This window comes from Pyrgilauda ruficollis, unplaced genomic scaffold (genome assembly GCF_017590135.1).
Source record: "Pyrgilauda ruficollis isolate IOZ18807 unplaced genomic scaffold, ASM1759013v1 scaffold27, whole genome shotgun sequence".
NCBI lineage: Eukaryota > Metazoa > Chordata > Aves > Passeriformes > Passeridae > Pyrgilauda > Pyrgilauda ruficollis.
The window spans coordinates 1807552-1821789 of record NW_024524044.1 but is presented as its reverse complement, the minus strand read 5'-3'; the positions used below and the strand labels follow the sequence as shown (position 1 = coordinate 1821789).

General features: G+C 39.4%; 1 protein-coding gene across 5 annotated transcripts in view; it reads left to right on the top strand.

Moving 5' to 3' along the window:
• The first annotated feature begins 3198 nt into the window (after positions 1-3198).
• The window catches only part of IMMP2L (inner mitochondrial membrane peptidase subunit 2), a 407353-nt gene continuing 396313 nt past the window's right edge, over positions 3199-14238 (top strand). For 2 of the 5 annotated variants that reach the window (XM_041471573.1, XM_041471577.1), the window contains exon 1: positions 3260-3278. The gene's annotated coding sequence lies outside the window, so the exon portion shown is untranslated. The other 3 variants (XM_041471575.1, XM_041471574.1, XM_041471576.1) reach the window with 3 other exon arrangements.

Genomic DNA, 14238 nt, shown 5'->3' with positions numbered 1-14238 from the left:
AACCCTAGAAACTCCTGAGCTTCAGAAAGAAACCAAATATTTGACGAAGAAACTGGGATCAAAATCCCTTTCCCTACAGACTTCACTAACTACCTTGGTGCTTGTACACTAAATGCTGCTATTTTAAAGCAAGTTAGATGCTTTGACAATCTTGATTCTTTTGGATAAGTGTAAGTCATGCTCTGGTAATTCATATCAGATTTAAAAGCCTTGTCTGTTCAGTGCTCTGATTTAGGTATGTGCAAGTGTACCTTGCAGGAAAGAAGGATTTCAAAAGAACTTGCAGGTCAAATGAAGAATTATCCAAACAGCTGAGCAGCAGTGTTTGGACCATAACTCTGGATTTAAGTGTTTCAGTTCTGCATCTGATGCCTTAGTCATTTATTGGCTCTAATTTCATGTGTTTGGAAAGAATTTTTCCCATGGGAGATTTCAAAAAGACTGCAGCTAGTTTTTCTTTGGACATTCTGGATTCAGATGATTCTTATATAATTTAGAAAACATTTTAACTCAGCCCAGGCTATACCATTAGAAGTAAAAGTTGTTTTAGCAAACAAGATGTGCTCAGAACATGGCGACCTAACAACCTGTAATAAGGTCCTCAAAATACATACTAAATAGAGGAAAATGGAGATGCCAATTGCCCCTAGCAGTGACACCCACTATTCTCCTGTAACATTGTGTTGCATACTTGTTTTAAATATATTAGTAAAGAATGTATTATACTTTCTAAAGTAACAATAGATGGGGGAAAAAGATTGAACAATGTTATGTGTAGCTTTACTAAAGAAAACCTTTTAAGAACGATTTGATGGTGCCACTAGGAACTAATGGTGCTGACTAGGAACTAATTACAGCTGCCCCTCCGGCCTTGGGTTTGCTCCCAGGGAGGTTCTGCTTAGCCGGCTCTCGTACAGAAAGCAAAGACACCACACAAGCTGCTGCTGACGGGGGTGGGTTGGAAACAAGAGACAGAACGTGTTGCCATACTCTTCAAAGTGCTGCGTTTGGGATACGTGTCCATTCAGTAATTGCACATGAGTTTGGTCACAGCAGGATTTTGTGATTACACAGCTTAATTATTCCTTCCTTTTATAAAGGGCTCTTTGTTTTTGCCATTTGTCTTTCATATTCATCTACACTTTGTATTATGTTTCTGCTTGCTTGTCCCCTGCTTGTCCAATTCCTCCAGACTATTATTTGCCATTTCAATACACTCCGCCATGCACGCCTCGGTTTAATTTTCTCTTGCCTCTGCTCTTTCAGTTGTTTCTGTCCTGGTAGCTTTCAGCCTGCTCCTCTACTTCTAATTCAGCTCCCACTCACCCAAAACCTCTCATGCTGATTTTATTTAATATGCTATAATTAAGGGTAGGGTTTTTCAGCGAGATTTTCAGAGGTACATGCTTAAGGGGATGGACTTTTCATGGTGCAAGCTATTTATTATGCTTGTTAGAAACAATGTTAAAATAAAGGTGGCTACAAACACTCCAGGGTAGACATCTTTGACAAAGAGTTGACAATGGGGGCCTTTGTGAGACCCCAGCAACGAAACTGTCTTAAAATGTCTCTCTCCCTACTGCTTGGTTGAAAGGTGGGTTGCTCCACACAATTATTATTCTCTCTGGTTAAAAGTTAATAGGTAGGAGAGGACTGAATAATAAACAAGATACAGTTCCTGAATTGTCTAGGTATTCAAAAATAGCATATTATTAAACAACAAGCTGAGAGTGATCAGATACACTGCAATAGTTAGAAAAAAAAGTACTTCTTTAACCTGGTTATTTGTGTCAGGGACAGCAATGTTCGTGTGGCATTTACTGTGGTTTTGATTTAGGCCTCCCTGGACACTGATGTTTAACGGAATTTGAGGAATTCCAAATGGTTTCACAAACCACTTCTTACTCTGATGAAACAAAGAAAGAATAATACGAAGAGTAAAAATGCCTTCACACCCTGCTCTCATCAGAGTATTATGGGAAACATGTAAATAAAGAAAACAAATCAGCACCTCATTCACCCTTCATCAACTGCCTAACAACTTGCAACCAGTTAATTACACACCTTTAAAGTGCATGCAGGAGAAATGATTCAGAAAAAAGCTTCTGTAATGAGAAAGGACAGCACAGAAATACTGACTCAATACAGACCCAATACAGGTAAATTTAAGCCTTTAAATCTGACAATACTGAAAGAATGTACTGCATGTAATAGTAAGCTGAATGCTGCCTTCTTTATGCTAAGCATTTAATAATCATTAATCTACAATGATTGCTCTACATTTGGTTTTTGCTACTAACCTTTGTAACCTCTGCCCTTGAAAGCAAAATAAGGATTTACACATTACATAGAAGAATTGAATGCTAAATTGATTAAATATGTTGAAGAGTATTGAACAGTAAGTAAAATTAGGCTGAGTTACTTTCACATTTCTAAATACTTAGGACCTATGTAGACCAGTTGCTCAGGCTCAGTAAATACATTATTGCTATGGCTAGCAGCAGAACATAGATTTTATACTGATTTTGGAAATCTTCTGGACTTGTCAGGCTTTGTTGAGCTTGCTTTAGCATTCCTGCCACTGTTTTACTCTGCTTACCTGTAACAACAGTCTTATAATGATCAGGAGGGACTTCTCTAATGTACCGATTTCCACACTGGTGTGCAGTGCTAGGCAGAAGGACATGGGGAAATGGAATGAAGCTGGATAAGGGGACGTTCAGATTGTACATAAGGAAAAGGTTCTTCACTGAAAGGGGGGTCAGTCACTGGAAGAGGCTCCCCAAGGAAGTGGTCACAGCCACAAACCTGTCAGTGTTCAAGGGGTATCTGAACAACTTAGCCACATGCTTTAGATTAGGTAGTCCTATGGAGACTGGGGAACTGGACTGAAAGATTTTTATGGGTCCCTTTCAAATTGAGCTATTCTATCTTTCTGTGTTTTACCTTTTGGTAATTTTACATAAATTAGTAGTAGTATAGAATCATAACACATGGTAATAAGCAGTTGATAGAACGAAATGTTTATGCCCTTATCATAATAATAATGCAATGCAGGGGATTACAGTGTTGGAATGACAGGAGTGGGGGGAGGTGCAAGATGACACTGGAAACTTCAGGGTTGTAAACAAGTCAGTGTTGGTCAGCTAAAAATACACTGACCTGGGAAGTTGGGAAAAGCCAGTGGTAACAAAGCAAACAAACAACTCCCATCACACGGAACCAAACCATCTAAAGACCTGTGGAAAACACCAAAGGGTGAGCAAAGCACCAGGGAGGTGAATATTAGGAAGTTGTTATAAGAATTTTAGCTGTCTATTATAGATGTGGGGTTTTTTTCCTTGTAATAGCATTGGTTTTTTTTTTGGTAATTATTAAATCTGAACAGAAAAATCTTTCATGAGCCTTTCAAGAATTTACCTATGTTGACAACAGACTCTTGACTTTGCAAATCATGTTTGTTCTCTTCTTTCCTATGCAAAAATATGAGTGTAATAACTGTTCCTTGAGGAATACAAGATGATTAACTATCGTAAGTTATTGTTATATCATGGATATATTTTCTGGCCTTGAAAGCTCTGCTGTTTTCACTGACCTGTGATAGGATTTCAGGAATAAATTTCTTGTGTTTTAATTTTTCTCTTTTTCCCTGAAGGAGAGGTCACTAGAGATCCCTCTAGTGCTCTGTGTCTTGCCTGACCAACCATAAGCAAAATCTACTTTATTCTCACCAGACTGTGTTTCAGTGTGTATGAAGCATAACATGAATAATATGTGCTGGTCCAAGGTAGCAGGAGTTAGGTTCCCAGTCATGTAATGAAATGGAGATGTGTAATAATACAATACTGAAGATGCTGCAATCATATTTTTTCCAGTACAATAGCAAGTTTAAGATTTATTGCCCTCTTTTGTGCCACACCATTGATTGCTGTCCTTGGGCCACAAGTTCTTCAAGCCGCTGTTGGACTATATGAAGTATTCATCTGCAATATCCATTAAGCAATCAGACTTTTTGATCCTGTGCCCTTTTTTCACTGCACCTTTCCTGTGCTCTGAGGCAGTTGGATCTGGCCCAGTATTTTCCTCCAAAATGCACTCCCTCAAAGCAGTACACTCAACACCATTCAAACATTCCTTTACTATATGGAGGAAGATAAAAACGCCTTAAATACCCTACAGATAGTTGTATTTGCAAAGGTAAGGACTAACTCAAAGCAGGTCTTGAATATCTCCCATAGATTTTCTGTAGTCTTAAAATGCAAAATTAAATTAACCTGGAGGAAACTGAAGTAAATGTGCTTTTAGCTTAAAGCTTGCTGTTTGAGAGTCTGATGAGAGTCTTTTAAAAGGATATTGTAGTGTAAAAGTTTTGTTTATTGCCAAGAATATTTTAGTGGTACTCTCAACTGAAAAGTAATTGAAGAGATGTGTAAAAAGGGCTCGTTTTTTCTTTATTTCAGTCACAGATGCATCGAAACATAGAAGCAGCAAAACATTTTCAGTACCTCCTTGTTAAGAGTTGAAAGCAAAAAACCTTGTCATTTACTTTTGGGTACCAATGCAGTTGTGGTAGAATACTTATAAAAAAAAAAATGGTGCAAATATTGGTCATGCATCATTTGCAGCTCATAGTTTTAATATCAGCTTTGATAAATTTCACTTTATCTACAACTAAATAAAGAGTAAGAATGGGCATTTCCTGCTAGTTGCCTAGCACACACCTGATTTAAAAATGAAGAGAACTGATAAGCCATTATTTGATCTTGAGAGGTTTGTAGCAAAAATCTTTAATCTGAAAAGAGTTTCAGCTCAAAAGTTTTAGAGGGAATTATTTCATACTGTCAGCTTCAAGTGCATGGAAACATTGTGGCACATTTCTATAAGGTGTTTCTCTTATGTTACAAATAAAAAGACAATATTGTGTTTTGCAGCAATATTTGTAAACAATTAGTGAAGGTTTCACAGTGAAATATTTACATGAAAATGGAGATGGTGGATAGCAGTGGCCAAATACTCTGTTAATTTCTACACAGTGCATTGATAGCATACTTAAAGAATCTTAAAGACAGCACACTATTCAAATGTGTTAAAGAATACATTAAATAAAGGATTAACCAACAACAAAGTTAGTAAGACTTACTTGATTGTAAAGGTAATGCTTATTTAAAAATGTGTCAAGGGAAAACAAAAAGTGAGATAGGGTAACAATCACTGGTTTTCCCTGGGTGGCATATATGTTGGCATCAAGAGATATATATTAAATCATGTTTTTCAGAAAACAAAATCACACCAAAGCTAATCATGTTCCTTTTGTAAAAACGTTTTAAGCATGTTGTGGTTTAAAAGACAGATGGCTGCAAAGGAAGGCAGAAACCTCCCCAGAATGGAAAATGTGACCCTCTCCCAGTTCTTGTGGCACCCTACACATTGGCTCTGGACCCTCAAACGGCTGGGAAACAGGGAGAAGGTGAGAAGGGTTGTGGTGTAGAGGCATTCCCAGTCCTGGGTTTTGGCACCACACACACTGGCTCTGAGCTCCTGAGTGGCAGGGAAGCAGGCAAGCAAACCGGCAGGCCCTGGTCGCAGTGCTGAAGGAAAAGAAAAAAAACCAACAAAAAGACCCTACAGGGCAATAGGATCTCAGTCCAATCCACTCACTATGGTGCGTGGATGCAGCAATCCCCAACTGGAGGGAAGGACCAGCTCCAACCCCTGCAGGATCCCGGGCCCCCCTTCACCCATCATGATATCCCCTGAGCAGTGGCAGGGGACAGGGCGAGGGGGAAGGTGGTTAGGGCAGTGACAATTCCGGGCACAAAATTACTCTGGGATAACCCCATCACCATGAGCCACCCCCCCGCCCAGCCCCACAAAACACAGCATTAAAAGTGGTAAGCACTGCTGAAAGGTTTGGATTTTACAAGATGTTGGGCATGTCATGTTTGGAATACCGTGTAACAAGAAGTTTTATAGATTATGTGTATATAATTCATGTACCTTGTACTAAAAATGGCCTTAAAGTGTGCCTTTCAATTCAATTTATTAATAAGTACTCTACCACAGTGTCTTCTAAGATAGCTGACTCCTATCTCAACAATTGTGGAAATATTTTATCTCTGTAGAAAGACAAGGTCAGATTACAGACAACAATGCATTCATACTTTTGTAGCTCAGCCTCGAAGTCAAGATCAATTCAATTATGAACAATTTTATATTTGAGCTTAAAAATAATAGTAATAAATTGCAAATATCTGACTGCACAGACAGGCAGAGGTGTCATCTCACATTGGTTTCCAACAATGGCCTGACTAGTAGAAGTATCTCCAAGCATCTAGTTAGGAACGTCCTGAGCCAGAAGTAGTTTCTATGTGTGTGCTAATCTCTAACAGATTTTCCCTCCATGAACTTGCCCACTGACTCTTGAAGGTACATGAGCTATGTGGAAAAAACCTCCTTCTTCAGACTGTACTGGCGCTCGCACTTGTTACAGCAACTGATAAAAACAACTAATCACCGAATGAAAACACAAGCCCTAGTGCGTCCATCTGCACCAGCCAGGAAAACCCAGCCGCCATCCACGAAGCCAGCACAATGCAGCCAGCTCTGTATGCAGCAGATGTGGCTGACACCGGTCCCCATCACATCTGGTGTGCTCATCGGCTGAACAAAAATCCTGCCCTTTTGTGTGGGTTACACTGTATGCAAGGTACAGAACAGCTTGGTGCTGAAGTATTAAGAACTCCCAATATTACATATGAATATCCAAACAGATTTATTGTTGTCTAATTGCCAAAAAACGTCCACAAGTGTAAACTCCTTGTGTATATGACTATGCACCCTCACTGAAGGAAAACAGCCACTGCAATGCAGCATCCTCAGTTTTTTGGGGACTCAAACTGTAACTACAGGGGCTGAGAAAGGATCAGGCCAAGTACCTTATTTCGTGCAGGGCCTGTCTGGCTCTGTGCGCGGCACAAGGCGAGCCCGTCAGGCCGCCCGGCGCAGCGCCGGCAGCCGCGGCCCCTCAGGGCGGCTCGGGGCGGCCGTTCCGGGAGCACCGCGGGCCTCGCGCCCGCACGTCACGTGACGCGGCCGGCTGCGGCCCGCCCCCCGCGGAACGGAGCAAAGGGTAAGCGGCGGGAGCGGCCGGGAGCCGGGCGGAGCCACGGGAGCCGGGCGGGCTCGGAGAGTCGGGGCGGGGAAGGGGCCGGGAAGCTCGCTGGTGGAGGAGGGCGCGGAGACGAGCGAGAGCAGAGGGGGCTCCGGGTGCGGTGACGGGGACAGGCAGGCGCCGCGCGGCGGGCCCGGCCGCGAGCTCGCGCCCGCAGTCGGTGCCGCCTCTGGCCCGCCCCTGCCCCCGCCTCCGGCCGGCGCCTCCCCCGGGGCGGGCCGCCGTGGGGCCGGCGGAAGCGCCGCTCGCGTGGGGCGGCCGCTGCTGCCCGGCTGTGTGCTTCCTCACTTCCTTGCCCCTCAGATTACCGAGCTATCTATTTCCCGTGGGAAGGGACGGAATTCAAAAGAACCGGCCGAGTCAATAGCGAGAAGCAGCGCTGCTCTGTGCTCTCGCCGCCTGTCAGAGGCGGTGCGGCCGGCGGTGTGCCCTGCTGCCCGTGGAAGGCGGGGTGCTGGGCGGGAGAATCGGCTTGGAGGCGGTTCTGCTGCCGTTCTTGGCGTCATGTCTGCGAGTGGGGCTTGTGCTGGGCACGGTGCTTGGTCCTGGACTAAATGCAGTTCTTACTTCACGTATTTTTCTGCTTTATTAAACTTCTGTCACATCTTGTATTTGTCCTACGAGGACTACTATTAGTGGCTGTTCTCTGATGGAGTGGCTTTCCTGCTACCCTACAGCCTGGACATCTGGGAGAATTTTTTGTTATTGTGTTTCTTGTTTGTTTATAATGATATAACTTGTCCTAAAGCGGCTGCTTTTCCACGTCTGGTGCTTGTCCTGCAATCTGTTCTTCGTCTGATGCTTCTGTGTATAAAGGCTGCAATGCTTGAAGCTGAAGAGATTCAGTCAGTTCCTAGACACGTCTCTCTGGTGTTCCTACTTTTTTTTAAGGCAAATTTTCTTGGAAGTTGGCAAAAACCTTAGATAGAAAAAGTGCAGCTGAACACCAAGTAGACCCTAACCTTGTAAAATCTTTTAATTAGCCGGTATTCCATTACAGAAGTTTTAAATTTTTTTTGGTATTACCATTCTTGTTCTGTGGATCTGGAATTCACTGAGCACACCAAGATACCAGAATAGGCAAAGCTGCTTTACATAGCTCTCTAAGTAACTTTCTTGTACCACTATATTTTTATTTTCTTTTTCTCCCCTAAAAGCAGATGCCACACATACTTTTTCACTGTTCATCTAGGAAGAAAATCGAAATTATCAATAAAATATACTAGGAAGACAGAACCTCTTGAGGATTTTCAGGCTAAATGAAATAATTTCTCTAGAAAACTTCAGAATTAGACTTGCTCTTTCCAATATGCAGCTTTGTAACTGAATACCTATGCATTTAGTAAAAAAGGTTAACATTTTTAAGTACTGCATTTGGAAGATTTTCCAGGAGTCTTTCATTTAATTTGCTTTTAAATTTACAGGTTCTTTTATTTAACTTGTGTGTTGCTACCAAAATAAATTTTCTCCCGGAAGTGGTGGTAAATAACTATACACATAGTATGGTAGTGGGTGATATCCAGATCTCTGAAAATAATGCTAGCAATAATTTTAAGATTCAAATGGCTTCACAGTCACAGTTGTAATTTTGTGGTGAGATCTTTATAAGTTCACTAGGGCACCACAGATTTTAGCTGTTTCTGGAAATCCATATCCTTATGCTTGTTAAGTTGTTTTGCTTATTCTTGAGACCTGAGAAACCTACATGGCAGTTGAAGTTATCCCGAATCCCAGACTCAAAATCAATATGGTGGGGAATGATGGAGTACACTAGGTCTGCTCTTAACAACTCCCACAGTGACCTCTAGAGTTCAAGGATAGAACATGAGTTGTTAAAGGCAATCATTTTTGAAGGCATAATTTTCTGTATTAGTTTATACATTTAGTTTATTACTATCCCCCAGACAGTAGATGGTTAGTTTGTTCATTAGGTTTTACTGCTGGGTTTCATGGGAATGTTCTGTCGAGGACTCAGTCCCGATTTCCCTGCTTTGAACAAGGATACACAAAGCTGCTTTTACACTAGTTGTGGGAGAATTAGTTATTTTTGTGAAGTATGCTGAAAATGGAAAATACCTTTCAAACAGTAACAGAGTTTTCTATTCTTTCTCTTGGCATTATTTTTTCGTAACATAATAAATATTATTTTCAGTCATTATTCTGTCCTTGTATACTCAGTGTATACTGGCAGGCTTTAAAGATTCATACCTGAGAATCTTGTTTCTTCTATTAATTTGTTTTTGTATTCATTTGACTTTCCATTAGGCTAGAAGAAACTTCCATGTTCCATATGAAACTTAGTTCTTCTTAATCCAAAAGCAAAACCTTTTAGAAGAATTTGTTTCTGATGATATTAATGCTTGAAGCTGAGTGCTGTTATTCTTATTTTTAGGCTGTTTGCTAAATGTTATCTGAATACTTAGTTATATGAAAGTTATATATTTTGGTGAAAACTGAATATTCTCTTTTTTCTTTTTTTTTTTTTCTTTTTCCTGTCTTTGTTTTTGCCTAAGTTTGGTTCTGGATAGCCACAACTAACATCACAGTTCTATGGTGCTTGAAAAAATCCAGAGAGTTGACTAGATGAATGTGCAAATTCATTGAAATTCAAAGGTTATGCTATTGTTTACTCTAAATATAATTTACAAATTCAGTAAGTTTCAAAGCAACTCCTCATTTATGCAGTGTACTTGAGAGCAAAACATAGCAGCAGCTGGTAGTTATTTGCAAAGGACACTTGAATTTAAACAATTTGGTTGCAGGCATTGAATTCTTAGGCTGAAAGCAACACAGAACTTTCAGTTGTAAGCTGAACATGCGTTATGTTGCTCTCTTAAGTGAGTTCCAGAAATTGATGTAATTTAGTACTTTCCTTTATCTGTGGTATATATTAATGATCTTTAGTTTCTTTGAAGGTGCAGGAACATGAATAAATCCAAGTATTGTAACTTGTACGTTAGAAGAACTGGTACTCTGCCAGTTGCCTGTGTGATAGTGCTTGTAAGTTATTTCATTACATCTGAAGTTTTAAGAGCTGGGATAAAATCTGATTTGTAACAATTAATAGTGTTTTTAATTGTAATTCCTTTCCTTGATGCTTGTATGTATAAAATGGAATCCTGAATAACTTGTCAGAGCTGAGCAATGGCTGATTACTTGCCATCCTAAACTAGTTGTTAATTTGATTGCTGAGGGTATCTTTGGTCTACAGCTGTGTTTTCTTCTAGTTTTGCTTATATTTGAAGAGTGAAATGTTTTATTTGGAAATACAAGATTGTCCATTAGGGTAAAATTTGTGTACTTGAAACACAAAATTAATTTCTAAGAATAAGCAATATGAATTTCTTTCCAGTTTCAGCCAACACATCAACTAAGCCTTTGTACATGATATAGATCCCAGTGATGGGATATAGTAATATTATATTAAAAGAAGAATCAGTTCCACATTAAACTAATTTTTTCCCCCAGCAATAGTTCTGTGACTGATTATGTTGATGATTGTTGTAATTTAAGTTTTTCTGTTTGGTTGGTGAGCTGAAAGCTCATTATGGTTGATCTGGTTTTGTCTGTTTGGGAACTTCTCTGTGTGTTATAGCACTGAGAATATTAGAAAAATGGATTTTTCTTATTGTTTTTCTTAACGGTGGTATACTGGAAAAAATGCTACATATTTCATAGGGCTGAGAGCTATTACATGGAAATTGTAATTGCTTGAATTCAAACAAAGGCGTAAGAAAATGGTACAAAATGGAGTTGAAGCTAACAAAATCTACTGCTTTGTATTTGGAACAAGCAAAACATCTGGGTGCCAGGACAAAAGGACTGATTTAGAGGAAAAAAAAAAGAACAGCAGAGCATACATGTGCAGTTGCTGAAACTGCAGATTAGGTTATGATTTTCTTCTTCAGCAACACAACACATTGTTTCCATGACCTGAGGTATTTCCAAACTCAAGACAGAGGGGTGTTCTCTCATGTCTGTGTGCCAGGGGATAGAGAGAGGGTAATATGATGGAGGAATAGGATGAGTAAAACCTGTGCAGAGTATAAATACATTAATTTAATAGACATGTTACCACTATAGTGGAATAATACCAGGATAGAGTTGGCTTTATTGAAGGATAAATGAGAGCTTCTTCTGGAACTAGATAGGATTTTTAAATGAAAAGTTAAATGCACTCATCTATATTGATTATTTTAACAGAAAATGTATGGGGTAGTCTATTTTGATTCTTCTGTGGCATTCATCACAATCATGTCCAAGTCTGTACTTGGATAAATATATGTGAGTTAAATCAGCCTACTAAGAACTCTGCTTACTTGTACCCTTACAGTAATCACTGTAATATAAAAGTTATGGACATGTAAAACTAAAATGGGAAATTAGGCTCAGGCTGCATGGCAGTATTTAGCTCTGGCCTTGTATCATAGAAGATTGTAGAAAAAGAGTGTGTTAAAAAGATCACACAAATTCTTATACTTATGAGCAGTATCTTGTTAATCATGGTTGTTAAGCCAGATATAACCTCATCTTCAAGTCAGACCATTCTTAAAACAAAAGCTTTTGTCCTCAGTTTTATGTTTTATAGGACACAATAACATTTGGCTTATTCATGTGTTGTGGAGTTTTTTGTTATGAAAGTCTTCTTTATTTTAAAACCATATATCCTGAATTCTAGTGTGGTGCCATTGATTTATAGAAAAATGCACATTTTGATTGACAGAGAAGTTGGTTGTTTCAATAAATTCTTGAACTATATATCATATAGTTACAAATTCCTGAACAAGATCCAATAGGTAATTTCACACTAATGTAGCAGTCTTGGTGGGGTAGTTGTTTTGCATATAGGTTGTAATTCCCTCCTTCCTGTTCCCTCACGTCTTCCTGCAGAAGCACATCAGGGGCCATTCTATTTCCTTTGCGGATGACTGCTAACGCCTTGTTTTTACAGCTATTTTTCCTATCATACTTCTGTGGGTAATTTTTAAGTACCTAGGTTTGCAAATATATTGTAACCTGGGGCTTTCTGAATTACTTGATGATTTTCTGCAGGCTATGAGATAAACAGTGTCTTCTAATGTGCAGGCAAGTGTAAGAAAAAATAAACATTTTATACATAGAGAGCTATCTAAATAGCATCTCTGCTCCATATGTTGTAGTACCCACGAGAGGCTCATTATAATCCCTGGACCTTTTGTGCACCAAATACTTCAGTCCGGATAATGCTGTGCTCCATCTGCCTTAATCTCTTAGCTGCACAATGTGAAATTCTTAATGCTTTGACCTCCTATATGCTAGCATTTTTGATCTTCGATTTTTCTTGTCCGTGTTTCCATTTCAAACAAGTTTTCAAGGTTGTTTGTTTGAAGTTTGTCAGTTGTACTGAATTATTCTGTGGGTTTTTTTTTTCCCTAAACCAAGTGTAACTTACAGGTGTTGAAAAGCGTATGCATCGCTAAAGTATTTTATTCTGTTTTTTTTGTATTTGGTTTTGTTTCTTCTTTTTTTCACCACATCTTTTATGTGTTGTGGTTTGTTGATCTTATTCAAGGTGTCAAATTGGTCAGAGATCCAGAAGTATGTGTTAGGAAAATTATTTTTTTCAGCAAACAATACTTGGCTTGCCTCACTGACATGCATTTAAACATGTCATCGTAAACCAGACACTGCACTGTATTTCAGAATTTCACTCCAGAAATATGATGCTTTTAAAATCTACAGATGTTTTAAAAATGTCTAAGAGCAGAATGTTATCTTCAGGAGTGATGGCTGTCTTATGTTTTCTTTATTAAAAAACTCCAACCAGCATTTTTTCTTTTCAGGATCGTTTTTGTGTCTCCCTTTACCACCCTAAATTCTCTCTTGTGACTGCAGTAAATGCTTATCATTACTTTTTCCCCTTCTTTTCTCCTACGACCATCAAAGTTTAAGAGAAGATAACACTGAACATTTTAATCCATCAGTATGTATCAGTTGAGGATTATCCATTCACATGTCCAGTTACTGGTAGAAGTTAATGCTGCAAACTGCTTTTTCTGCTGCCTGTGTTCCAGCCCTTCCCCTGTGGCAGTGCAAGACAACTTAAAAAAGTGAGGGGAAACTTCCCGTTTACTGGCATTTGAGTGGTGAACTATGTCAACAGTTGCACGGGAACTCTGCATGCCCATTTACTTGTCTGTGCTTTTTAGAGGGGAAAGTTTATGAAACAGACCAGGCAAAAATGTGTGCACTGTTAAGTCAGATACTGAGATGTAGTAACTTACCTATGTGTTGAAAATATTTTGCTATATTAAAGGACTTGAGGTTATAGATGGACTGTTTTTAAATAGTTCTTGTCAAATTGTTTGAAATGTGTGTGAGAATTTTTGCTGTCTTTTGGGAAGAAAGGCTTCTGCTGACTGGCTCAGCTTGTGTTATGGGAAAAAGCTGTCCTTTGCTGTGGGAGGTGGGGAACCGGGAAAAGTTCAGAATGTAGCTCATCATTATAAATGAAGGATTCATCATATTGGTGTACAGGGAAAATGAAACCAGTAGTTTGATCCGTTACCAAGAGGGCAGGGGAGGAGAGGAGAAAATTCAGGACAAGTAGAGAAGTCCTTCAGTACATAAGCTGTTGTTGGTTTTGGTGGCTTTGCAAATTGATTGCTTGTAGGGGTGCTGCTGGTGCTTTTTCCCTCATGTTTTTTTTATATTGTGCCATGTAATGCTACATGTGTTCAAACCCACAAAAGTAAGACTAATTCCCAGTGTTGTCCACAGCTGCTTAATACTGCTGGTGTTGCCTTGTGCAAGTGGTGTACTGAGAATGAAGCATTTTGTCTTAGCAGTTTTAACCTGACTGCTAGATTCTCTGTCACTATTAATTAGCTTGTAGTTCTAGGAAGCATATGATTGGTCTCCTGTGGATTGTCTGACCAATTACTTCTCTTCAGATTCTGGATTTTTCTGTAGATAATAGCATGGGGCTTCTGCAAGAAGTTTATAACAATATCTGTCCATGGATTCAGTAGATAGGATGGGATGAATATTCATGTTTCATTATTAATGAAAAAGATGTTTGAGGAATT